The sequence below is a fragment of the Arabidopsis lyrata genome (genome assembly GCF_000004255.2).
Source record: "Arabidopsis lyrata subsp. lyrata unplaced genomic scaffold ARALYscaffold_3, whole genome shotgun sequence".
Taxonomy (NCBI): Eukaryota; Viridiplantae; Streptophyta; class Magnoliopsida; order Brassicales; family Brassicaceae; genus Arabidopsis; species Arabidopsis lyrata.
This window is the reverse complement of record NW_003302553.1, coordinates 17,491,148-17,504,257: the sequence shown is the minus strand read 5'-3', so window position 1 is coordinate 17,504,257 and position 13,110 is coordinate 17,491,148. Positions and strand designations below refer to the sequence as shown.

The window sequence follows — 13,110 nt, the reverse complement described above, 5'->3', positions numbered from 1 at the left end:
TCATTTTGATTGGTCATTTTTTTTTATTAATAATGTATTTTAATTTTATATTTAAATTAAATTAATTAAATTGAATAAATTTGTATTTGACATGTTTATCTTTAATGAAGTAAATTAATTTACTCTTTCAAAGTTGTATCTCTAATAGCATGGTTAAGTAATTACTTACAAAAGGTAAGGTTACTTTCTATTATGTACTCCCCAAATAATAGTACTGTATAAGATATCCCTATATATACCTAATTAAATCTTCATGACCATATATATATATATACTGCCAAAAGTTAAATCATAAACTATAAATCTTGAAATTTAAATTCTGAATCTTAGAAATTAATTCATCAACCATAACCACTAATAACTAACCATTATATTTTCTTCTAAAAACAATTTACTTGTAAATAGGGGAAAATTGACAAAATAGCACTAAAATATGTTTTTTTTTTCAAAAACAGCACCACACTTGCAAAGTTCTACAAATAGCACCCAAATCTTTAATTTTAAACCTTAGATTTAATTTTAATTAATTAATTATAGTAATTAAATTTAAAAAATAAAGAAAAAGTGAAAATTTCCAGCGAGAATTTATTTTTCTAGCCAAACAATTTCCATAACGTGTAAAAATTTTCATGCCAACCTTTGTTTGTCAAAATTTTTTCGCAAAGCCAAAAAAATCCCGTCAAAATTTTCTCGCAAAAAAATTTCACAAAATTCAGGAAGGATTCTACGAAATTCAGGAAAAGTTTCTAGAACTTCAAGAAATGATTATTTAAGAGATTCCATGAAATTCAGGATATTTAGGAAGGATTCCACGAAATTGAGGAAGGATTTCATAGAATCCTTTCTGAAGCTCAAAGAATTCTTCCTAAATTCCGTGGAATCCTTCCTAAATTTTGTGGAATTCTTTCATGAATTTCAAGAAATCTTTTCTGAATTTAGTGGAATCCTTTCTAAATTTTGTGGAATTCTTCCTAAATTTCGTGGATGTTTTTTGGCGGAAAAATTTTATTTTGCCGGAAAATTTTGGCAGAATTTTTTTTTGGCAGGATTATATTGATGAGAATTTTTGGGGATGAATTTGTATAATTTTATATTTTTCAATTATTAATTTTGAAAATTAGAATTTAAATAAGGAATATGCCACTAATAAGAGTGTAAGTGTAATAATTAGTTTTTATATGATATATTATCTCGATTTTCTTTTCAACATATGTATAAAGCAAAGATTTGATTTTGATTTTATGGTTTATTGTTAGCCTTCGATCATCATTATTTCTCTTTTTATCTCGAAAAATTCTACCATGAAAGATTGACCTATCTATATGCGAAACAAAAGGCTTAAGTGAAGATCCGAGGAAAATTTGCGGAGATAAAGTGATCTGATCCAGTTTGTAAGAGAGATTTTAATTTAAATTTTATCTTGAGTTTATCATTTATAACATTTAAAACAATGATATTACATTGTAAATGATTTCGGAAACCAAAGTTTTTCAGAAATGTATATTGGAAATGTATATATATATATATATATATATATATATATATATATATATAATTAATTTGGTGAAAAAAAAAATTAAAGGCTTGATTGACAAGTACAAAGCAAAAAAACTTCAAAAGCTTTGAAATAAATCCAATTAAGCTTTAGAAAATTTTACTTCTTTTAGCACAACCAAAATATTTCCTTAATTAATTTTTTTTGTTGTAGAAAGTTTTTTTTGTTTTAAAGCACCTTATTTTAAGCTTTCCAAAATTTTAAATCTACTATATATTTTTGCAACACTTTTAAGGAATCCAATCGGGTCAAAATTTTGTTTAATTTTGACCCGGAAATTTAATGTTTTTGACCCGGAATTAATACTCTCGGATCTTACCTTATTTGAGATTTTGATCCGAATTTCTCTCAATAGAATCATACCATATTTGATACTCGCTACATAAAATCGAATTTAGCTTTATTATTCCTACAAAAAAGGAAAACGAAATTAATATATAGATTTTGGAAATATATCACGATGACTGTATTTATAACATAAAACCAATATTTGACAATCAATTTGTTTCCTATTATAATGCTAAAGATATTGATGCAAATCACATATGTTTCCTATATAAAAGGTAAATAAAGATTTTTGGAACTAATTTTATAACAACTTTAATAATTAGTCATTTAGTTTTCTATTTCTAGCCAATTATGATTAAGTTGAAGAGATTTTGCTTGCTCACAAAGATTTTTTGCAAATGTATCACAGCTAAACCTAATCGTATATGTCCATTTCATTTCCAGCGAAAAACAACACTTCTAAACAGAACCAAAAATTATTTCAAAGACCTTCGATTCTTTTCATCCTAAATTACCTCTTTTTCATCTTTCATTCATATTGTTCTTCATGACATCAACAAAGATTTGACTGGCGATTCCGTGACGGAATCCTTAGAATCTGAAAGCACAAAGGAATTCAAAGAAAAACTATATAATTAGTTTTAGCGTATGAAAAGGTGGTTCAATAGATCTCTAGATAATTTTTGTCTATCATCTCTCTATGGATATTTCTCAAATCTTTTTGACTTATAGAATTAGTTTTGTTTTTCTGAATGGTTTCTTCTCTTGGTGATATATGGCATTGCGTTTTAATTTATATTTCGTATATTTGAATTGTAAGGTTGATAAGATTGCATCAACCTATAAAGAATGTCCAACCAATGATAACTCCCCTCATGTAGTTAGGTTTTCTCAAGTTTTATTGAATTTATAGTCTCACACACTCCTATCACTTTCATTAATAAAATATAAACAATCACACTTAAGTATATAAAAATATTTCTACTTGCAGGTCTAACAGAACATAACCAATGCAATTATTAGAACTCATATTTGAATCAGCTCAACACGTATATAATAAGTTCACTCATATGACATACATACACACTGAATTGGACGACAAAAGACCAAAACATTATTCCACTAAAAACAAAAAAAAAACACTAATCCACGATCCTTCTAACTTACCTAGCAAGTTGCAGGATTACACTCACTTACTAACCAAATTAAATGGCATCATTATATATGAAAATAAGAAATAATAGGAGACTCGACAAAGAAAGAAAGTGAGCATACTTGGCTGCAATCGAATCCATTGTGCAAGTGAAGGGTTTGTTATCATCTCCCAATTCATCAATCACAGGTTGACACAAGTATGGACCAAATCTGAAATGAAGAAGATGGTACTTAGTAGTTGCATAGCCACATAAATCATAAGAAATCAGTTTGATTAAGAGGTAACTAGAAACTAACTATAAATGGGAGAAGACGACATTTCACCAACCTTTTCTCATAAAGAATGGCAGATACATGACTAGCGAAAGTTTCTGGCTTCATGTCTCTTAATTCCCTAAGCTAATATAACTTCAGTCCCAAAGACAAATAAAAAACGAAGCCCTAAATTTTGTAATTGACCTAAAATTCTCCAAGGAAAGGAGTATGGAATAGTCACGAGAGCTTACAATGACTGGACATCAGTAGCAAAATCGAAAAGTTGTGGATCTTAGAGATTCACAAATAATCAGTAGCGATGGTTTGTAATTGCACACCATGCCTCCGATCACTGGCAATAGCGAAGCAGTTCTTCCCTTCCATAGCTACGACGGTACTTACAACGAACTCGAAGATATGAATCACCACACATTTTCGCTCTCCCCAATTTGGTTCAAGAGAGCTCCGTAGTGATGGAGTTTCTCTGTACTAGCAAAAGGCAAAAAACTATGGGCTGTTGTTATTGTTTTTAATTGGGCCGAATTTAAACACTAGCCTCTTAGGCATCGACTATTTTCATTTTTTCTGCATTTTAATAGAAAGCCCTTTTATAGTTAAAAAAAAAAAAATTCTATTCATTATTTACTTTTTTCTTCAACATAAGAGAGAGAGAGTGCATTGATCAATCAATGTTAGCTCTATGAATTAATAGCTGGATCAATATCCGAAAGAGACTGACAATTAACTTTGGAGTGTAACTAATACATGTCTTTTATTAATATAACGAATTCAACATTTAAACGTATATAAGATTCTTAGGCCTTAAATGGTAACATGATAACATTATTCAGCTGGATTCAGCCAGATTCAGCAATTCCGCAGTTACCATTTGCATAAAACTGAATTCAGCTATATTCAGCAGTTTTTTCAACACCAACAGATATGTAGTATGTTTATTTCAGGTAAAAATTCGGATTATAGCGATTACACAACTCGAATTAAAATATTTTGGACATAAAAAATTACACATCAAATATTAAAATAAGTTAGATCATACAAATACGATATATGAATAATTCAGATACATAAAATCATGAGAGATTGTTAATAATACCCCTTTTAAGATACCCCTTTTCAAAAATACCCCTTTTGAGAGTCCATTTTTAAGTTTGCCCTCTTTTAATTTTTAATGACAATTTTGACCCTTATTTGAAGCAAAATTAGGTCCACAAAATACAAAATATATTTTGGCGGGAAAAGTGATCCCACAAATTTTTTTTGCGGGAAAAGTGATTCCGCAATTTTTTTGGGCGAGAAAAATTCACAAGGTATTTTAAAGGTTTTACAGAGTATTTACAAGTGTTTTGTAAGGTTTTTACAATGTATTTTAAAAGGTTTTACAAGATACTTATTAGGTTTTATAAGGTATTTATAACTTGTAAAACCTTATAAAAAACTTGTAAAACCTTATAAAATAGCTTGTAAAATCTTATAATATCTTATAAATACCTTGTAAATACGTTGTAAAACCTTTTAAAATACATTGTAAAACCTTATAAATACCCTTTAAAACCTTTAAAATACCTTGTAAAATGTTCCCGCCAAAAATTTTCCCGCCAAAAATTTTTTTTGCGGGAACATTTTACAAAGTATTTTAAAGGTTTTACAAGTTTTTACAAAATCAAATTTTTAATTTTGATGTGTGCACATTCTCGTGTTTTCCTTATATACTAGGATACTAGGGGAGGTCCCCGCGCCCGGCGCGGGGTTGTATGTTGATTAAAACCAGATTTAGTCATTTAGGGTTATAAGTTTTAGACAATTATTGATTTAATTTTGTCAAGAGTATAATTTTTATAACGACATTAATATAGAATTATGGTAAAACGCCATAACGTTTGATATATTATTGCGAGAAAATAGTGATTATTATCCTCTGAATATAGTAAAATGCAAAACGGAAAACTAAAATCATTAGAACCAGAAAGTATAAATTTAGTAGTCTTGGTTTGCTCATCAACAACCAAAGATAATCAAAAGATCAAAATTGGATGTGTGACATTTGTCCTTTCTTCTTGTTGGAAAAGATATCTCGCATCCTCGTTACATCATGACAAGAATGATTGAATAGAATCTGCGAACACTTGTATGAAGCAGTACCTCTTCGTGTACCTTAATTATCAAAGGAATATAGTTTCAATGTCTCAAACCCCAACAATACATGTTAAATAACAAAACCAAAACAAAATACTTTCACTCATTTCAGTTCTTGCAAATCTGAATATACATATGGTAATGTCATCAATACATTGCCTCCACTCAGCGAAAAATTTATTGACATAAAACCACGGTAATCGATACCGGAGACGCTCACAACTACAAACAACAGAAATTTCGAAGGTACCAATAGTTCTTGACTTCAAATTTAATAATGTGACAATGACAATAATGTGACATCGACAATATTATGTTAACTTACAAAATCCTTCAATTTTTACAAGACATTGAAGTTTAAAGATTATGTTCATTTGGAAACTCCTTCCATTATCCTAAAGATATTGATGTCAAAACTCTTACGTTAATTTTGATATCATGCTCTTCCTCTCCAGACTATTTTAAATAATTGCCCACTCGTCAATGACTGGCTTCTTGGGAGCAAATTCAATCTGATGAGTGTTGTTTTTGTACTTTTGTAACAGAGTATGGGATCACCTCCTGCTCCTCTGTGAGATCTTTCGAGGTATGGAATTTGGTTTTCTCTAGGATTTATCTTCGACAAAGATTGTTTTGATTTTGGACTGAGATACTTCTTGGACCGACACTCTTCTACCCATGAGATACTTAAATAATTGTCAACTCGTCAAAGATTGGGTTCTTGGGAGCAAATTCAATCAAATGAGTGTTGTCTATGCACTTTTTCAGCGGAGTCTCGGGATCACCTCATGCTCCTCTGTGAGCTCTTCCTAGGTGTGGAATTTAGTTTTCGCTAGGCTTTATCCTCGACAAAGGTTGTTGTGCTCCTGGACTAAGCTACTTTCTTGGATCCGGCACTCTTTCTCTCTAGAGTCACTTAAATATTTGCCGACTCGTAAAAGACTGGCTTCTTGGGGACAAATTTAATCCGATGAGTGTTGTCTTTGTACTTTTGTAACGGAGTCCCGAGATCACCTCTTGCTCCTCTGTGAGCTCTTCCCAGGTGTGAAATTTAGTTTTCTATAGGTTTTTTCCTCGACAAAGGTTATTTTGCTCTTGGCCTGAGCTACTTTCATGGACCGTCGAGAGTCACTTAAATAATTGCCCACTCATCAAAGACTGGCTTCTTGGGGCCAAGTGCTGTATTTTCACTTTTGCAACAGAGTCTCGGGATCACCTCGTGTTCTTCTGTGAGATTTTTCAAGGTGTGGAATTTGGTTTTCTCTAGGATTTATCCTCCACAAAGGTTGTTTTGCTCTTGGGTTGAGCTACTTTTTTGGCACCTGGCGCTCTTTTTCTGTTGAGACACTTAAATAAATCTCGCTCCAATCGTCCTCTTCAGTCGTTAAAGACTGGTTTCCTGGGGACAAATTCAATTCGAGGAGTGTTGTCTACGCACTTTTGCAACGGAGTCTCAGGATCACCTCATGCTCCTCTGTGAGCTCTTTCGAGGTGGGAAATTTGATTTTCTCTAGGCCTTATCCTTAACAAAGGTTGTTTTAATCTTGGGATGAGCTACTTTATTGGACCCAACGCTCTTCCTCTCCTTACACTTTTAAATAATTGCCGACTCGTAAAAGACTGCTTCTTGGAGATAAATTCAATCCGATGAGTGTTGTCTTTGTACTTTTGCAACAGAGTCTCGAGATCACCTCTTGCTCCTCTGTGAGCTCTTCCCAGGTGTGTAATTTAGTTTTCTCTAGGCTTTGTCCTCGACAAAGGTTGTTTTGCTCTTGGCTTGAGCTACTTTCTTGAACCGTCGAGAGTCACTTAAATAATTGTCCACTCATCAAAGACTGGCTTCTTGGGGGCAAGTGTTGTATTTGCACTTTTGCAACGGAGTCTCGGGATCACCTCGTGTTCCTCTGTGAGCTTTTTCAAGGTGTGGAATTTGGTTTTCTCTAGGATTTATCCTCCACAAAGGTTGTTTTGCTCTTGGGTTGAGCTACTTTCTGGTACCTGACGCTCTTCTTCTATTGAGACACTTAAATAAATCTCCAATCATCCTCTCCAGTCGTTAAAGACTGGTTTCCTAGGGAAAAATTCAATCCGATGAGTGTTGTCTATGCACTTTTGCTACGGAGTCTCAGGATCACATCCTGCTCCTCTATGAGCTTTTCTGAGGTGGGAAATTTGATTTTCTCTAGGCCTTATCCTCAACAAAGGTTGTTATACTCTTGGGCTGAGCTACTTTATTGGACCCAACGCTCTTCCTCTCCTTACACTTTTAAAGAATTGCCCACACATCAAAGACTGGCTTCTTGGGAACAAATTCAATCTGATGAGTGTTGTCTTTACACTTTTGCAACAGAGTCTCGGTATCACCTCATGCTCCTCTGTGAGCTCTTCCCAGGTGTGGAATTTAGTTTTCTCTAGGCTTTGTTCTCGACAAAAGTTGTTTTGCTCTTAGGCTGAGTTACTTTCTTTGTCCTAACGCTCTTCCTCTCCAGAGTCACTTAAATAATTGCCCACTCGTCAAAGACTGGCTTCTTGAGGACAAATTCAATCTGATGAGTGTCGTCTTTGCATTTTTGTAACGAAGTCTCATGATCACCTTCTGCTCCTTTGTGAGCTCTTTCCAGGAGTGGAATTTAGTTTTCTCTAGGATTTTTCCACAACAAAGGTTGTTTTGCTCTTGGATTGAGCTATTTTCTTGGACCTGACGCTCTTCCAGTCATGTGCCTTCTTTGCTTAGAAAAGTAGCATCTCAAGTGGTGGTTTATAAGTTCTGGCGACAGCGTAATAACATTCTCCATAACTCCTTGCGGCTTGCTGCTCAAATCATTTTCAAGATGGTGGAGTGGAGCTACGAAACATCATCACTTCGAGATGAACAAAGCTTATGCTTATTTGGATTCGTTATCTATTTCCAAATCTTTCTTTACTCTACTGTAGTCTTGTTTTTATCTCTTTTTTGCCAAGGTTGCTTTTGTGTAATTATTTATCTTTTGTAAAGCCTCAAACTTCATTTTAGATCATATTTACATGTTTAGGAAAAAAATAATTCGGAAAAATGGAAACAAAAAAAATAGATAAGCTTAGTAACTAATAAAAATTTATGTGATCCTTAGCACAAAACAACTCTGCATTCCTGCAACTTTCAGCACACATATTTTTTAGCATCATTCGGGTGCCATTGCAAACAATAGTAGCCAAAACCATAAGAAACAATATCATAGAAATGTGATCGACTAATAAATATTCAGAAATTATATATACATGAAAAACAACAATATTCGAATACCTCGAGTGACTTCTATTCTAGTGAATCTCATGATAAATATGGTGATATTATCACATTGTTTACTCCGTTCTCTCAAAAATTTACAACAGTATCCACCATGTAGTCGACATTATAGACGTAAATTTATTATAAAATTATGTTTTTAGTATACTACCCAAATTAAACTATAACAAATCTAATTTTGACTAAATTAATAACTTACAATTCATCTTCTAATTCCACATAAACTTGATCCCACACTTTATTATTGGTTTTCCGTCTTCAATATTGCTAACACTCACGACCCAACCAATTAAATATAATTATTTAAATTAATAGATCAAACCGTAACAATGCAAAGAATAAAATATCCAAACAAAAGATATTATGGGACCAGGGAAATAAACATACTCAAAATTAAGTATCAATTTTCCTAAAAGATGCGAATGCGCAGTAATCAATCGCACCCAAGGAAGGTATATGTGAAACAAAGATTGATAAATTCCAATGAATTTTAAAATCATAAAAAGTATGACTAAGCAAACCGATAACATGAATCAAAATCTCTAAGTGTTATCCATCCAGGGCCTGCCCTGAGATTTGAAGGGCCAAATACTCAAAAAAAAGTTTTTGGTTATTTTGAAAGGTTTTAAAATTTAGGGCCAATTATAGTAAAATAAATAAAATTAGGTCCGTTTCATAAATAATTTTTGTTGAAGAATTTCAGAAACAAAATTTGGGTTACAGCAAAAGTTTCTTGTTGATGTCTATAGGGCCGGCCATGTATCTATCGTCCTTGGAAAAACCTGAATCCACGATGACGATAATACTCTCTATCAATTATAGTATGTATGTCGTGACCCTAACAAACAAAATAAAATTGTTAAAGGTATAGCAATCTTTCAGCAAACAATTTATTTTATTAGAAAAACCAAAAATCTGTATAACCTCTGTATCAGTATAAGTTGGAACATATCGTCCAAGATCGAAGAACACTTAAACCTATTAAGTATCTATACTCAGATACTTTGATTTTACAAGGGAGCACTGAAGGGTGCAGATATGACACTCATGCTACGATAAAATCTTTCAAAGCATTTCTTGCTCATCTTCGGGGTTTTGTCCCATATTACGAGCCTAGCTAATCTAATCAAATATACATGATGAGAATATGTCTTTATCAAGTAAGTAGTGGATTGATTAGGGTTAAGTGGTATACCAAACCTCCTTAATTAAGACTCTTGGTCTCTTAGTCTGTGTTTCTATACCCTCTGTTTTACGTCTTTGTAAAGGAAGAATCTAGATTATTCCACTTCATGACGTATTAATTAAATTTTCCAACATGCTATTTTTACATTTCACTGAATCGTTTGCTTCGCGGAACCGTTTCCTTCAAACATTGAGAAAAAAAATCATCATTATTTGATGTTCTAAAACTGAACAACAGAGCAGATGCAGGTATATCATGGATATTGAGGCTTAGAGTTGATACAAAGTTGTTTCTTAAAGATTTACCTTGCTTTGATTTTAGTCTTTTCTCTCTGTCACATTTCCCCTTAGCACTGTCTGTTTTCTAGAAGTAGCAGACACAGTCAAAGGTGTCTGTTTCCTTTGAGCGTCAGAGCATAATCATTTCCCTACAAACCATGCGATACAATAATTAGCATTTTTCATCTATAGTATCATGTCTGATAATCAATACCTTAATGGGATTGCTTTCAATACATGTATGAGATATGTTTTTCCGCAATTTCTTGCTCCGTGGGCGATGACATTAGCATCTTTACCCTCAAAGACAGTAGAGATAAGAGGCTTTATCTCCTTTGATAGAATGAAACCTGTGATTCTGTTTTTTTTTGTAGCAATAGTCCAATTTATATGAATCTTTCGAACTGCCACAACACAATAGTTAATATGGCTTGAAACGTTGCTAATCCACAACAGACTGTGAAAGATTTAACTCAAAACTCAAAAGTATATTCTACTCGGTGAGAACATTTTTGTAAAATTAGAAAATCGATAAATTAAAGATAAAAGATCAATTGAAACATCACCTGAATCTTCTTCATGCATCGTGGTTGCTTTCATTCATCCAAAACATACAATCGTTTAAAAAAACAAACACTATTAGAATTTATAGTAACGAAAATAATATGTATAGCCAAAAAAACAAGAAGATGAGCATACCAAGGCTCCTCGGAGGCAACGATTGGTGTCTGAAAATTTTAGCAGCGTTGTGCCTCTTGTTGGTTGGAATTGGAACACCAGCTGGTGTATAAGGATCACACATAACCTGCATGTATCAATAATCAATAATTTCATGGATCTGATATAGTTCCAATTGAATTTGGTACACTAATCAGATAAAACAAACCATGAATTTGGTACACCAGCCTTTATTGAAGTTTAATATAATAATTGATGATTAAGCGTTACATAGATGGATAAAGACGTGACAATAAAAAAAGATAGATAAAAGCAAGTTTTACGTTTTTACACGCCTTGATTCAAGGAAAGACACCGAAATACCCCGTGAAACAAACCATGTTCATACCTAAATGAAAAATCCATAAAGAGATCATTATTTAAAAAAAGAGATAAAACTTCTGATCGCATCAATACAAAGAAATAATAATAATTGAGACTCCTGGTGAAAGATAATCAGAGAGAAGCAAGAGAAAAAGAAGAGTTCCCAACGATTATAGTCTATTGGGGTTGTTGAGAGGCCGTAATTTGCATCATGATGGAACCAATAATCAAATTGATATCAAATTATGTAAATACAAAATCAAAGCTTCTTTTTTTTTAGTGAAGAATATGGTAAATACAAAATCAAAGCTTCTTTTTTTTTTTTAGTGAAGAATATGAAATCTAAGCTGCTCGCAAAATATTATGGGAAAGCTTATAGATTTCTCAATACACCAAGCATAATTTAAATATTAAACATGAAAGTACTAAAGTGAAAAACTCACCATATGTTCGATTGAATCAACAATTTAATTGTCCTGGAATTGTTTAACGACGTTGCATCCGTAACCTATAACAATACATAAACACCATGAATTCATATGTGTAAAGCCAAATAAAATAAAACGCAAAAAAAAAAAAAGCAAAAAAAATGGGGTTAGTTATGATTTGAAAGTGAAACCTAGAGAAGGTATTTATATTAAACTGAAAGGCGGTGTACGATCTAATTTTTTTAATTTTTGAAGATAATTACAACAACAAGAAATGAAGATTTATATATTGTGTTAGATCAAATCTTTATCAAAACAATTAATATTCCTAAAAACAATTAATAACTACTATGGATATTAATTATAAAAAAATATTCCTTATTTTATTTGTTAAAAAATGGAACAATAACATAATTTTTTTTAGATTTACAATTATATTTGACATTTATTTAGATACACCATCATTATCGGTATAAAATATAAAAGAAAGTTTCTTTTATTTTATCAGATTTGTGAATTTAAAGAATATATGATAGTTGTTTTGATATTATCGGCAATATCTATATATTTTAGAAAAGTAAATTTTACTTTTAAAAAAAATTGGCTCGTAATTATCACAACATAAATTTACCATTAATATATCAAAAATATAATTAAACGATTAATTATGAGAAACATCTTTTGTTGAAAAAAAAAAAGAACCAAAAAGGAAAAAAAAAACACGGAAAAGGAAGAGAAAATAAGAAGACACGACCAATCCTTTCTCCGACGTAATTGTATGTGACTCACGACCATGATTAGATTGGTGGAGATTAATCATTGGATGTTCTTGGTCAAACGATAAACCGTCATAAAAAAGGTATGTAAACTACATTTGATCCAAATTTATTTATTTTTTTCATTTTTTCGTGTTTAAGAATATTACTATTTTTTTAAATGTAAAATATATCGAATTTTTATATTTTAGGGTCAGTTAATTTTTTAATTTTAATTAATATTCGAATTAATTTAATAGAAGGTATTTAAGTAATTACGCAAAATCAAGAGCTCAACAAGAGCCGAGAGTCCGACACGTCAGCAAAAACACTTCTCAAATATTGTTATTATAGATAGATTTTTTCGTGTTTAAGAATATTACTATTTTTTTAAATGTAAAATATATCGAATTTTTATATTTTAGGGTCAGTTAATTTTTTAATTTTAATTAATATTCGAATTAATTTAATAGAAGGTATTTAAGTAATTACGCAAAATCAAGAGCTCAACAAGAGCCGAGAGTCCGACACGTCAGCAAAAACACTTCTCAAATATTGTTATTATAGATAGATTTGGTATATTTTTTAATTTTACTATAATTTTTGGTCACATCCTAATAATTGTCCCTTAATTAAACACTTATAACACAAACCATTAGACTAAAAATCATGGATAAACTTATATACATTACTTTTTCTTTTTCGAATTATAATATACATGTCTTGCTA

General features: G+C 31.5%; 2 long non-coding RNA genes across 4 annotated transcripts; both read right to left on the bottom strand.

The window, feature by feature from the left end:
- Window positions 1-1,781: 1,781 nt before the first annotated feature.
- On the bottom strand, window positions 1,782-3,854 carry LOC110229984. The gene is made up of 5 exons (XR_002333260.1): window positions 3,505-3,854; window positions 3,327-3,392; window positions 3,119-3,208; window positions 2,359-2,441; window positions 1,782-1,964 (listed from the first exon to the last, which is right to left on the bottom strand). It is a non-coding gene; the product is annotated as an uncharacterized LOC110229984 (long non-coding RNA).
- Window positions 3,855-9,364: 5,510 nt separating this feature from the next.
- Window positions 9,365-11,142, bottom strand: LOC9321912. 3 transcript variants are annotated; one of them, XR_002333176.1, is made up of 4 exons: window positions 10,857-11,142; window positions 10,395-10,750; window positions 10,185-10,306; window positions 9,365-9,531 (listed from the first exon to the last, which is right to left on the bottom strand). It is a non-coding gene; the product is annotated as an uncharacterized LOC9321912 (long non-coding RNA). The 3 variants fall into 3 exon arrangements; XR_002333175.1 differs by having other exon boundaries at window positions 10,185-10,561; window positions 10,724-10,750; XR_002333174.1 differs by having other exon boundaries at window positions 10,185-10,750.
- Between the last annotated feature and the right edge of the window lie 1,968 nt (window positions 11,143-13,110).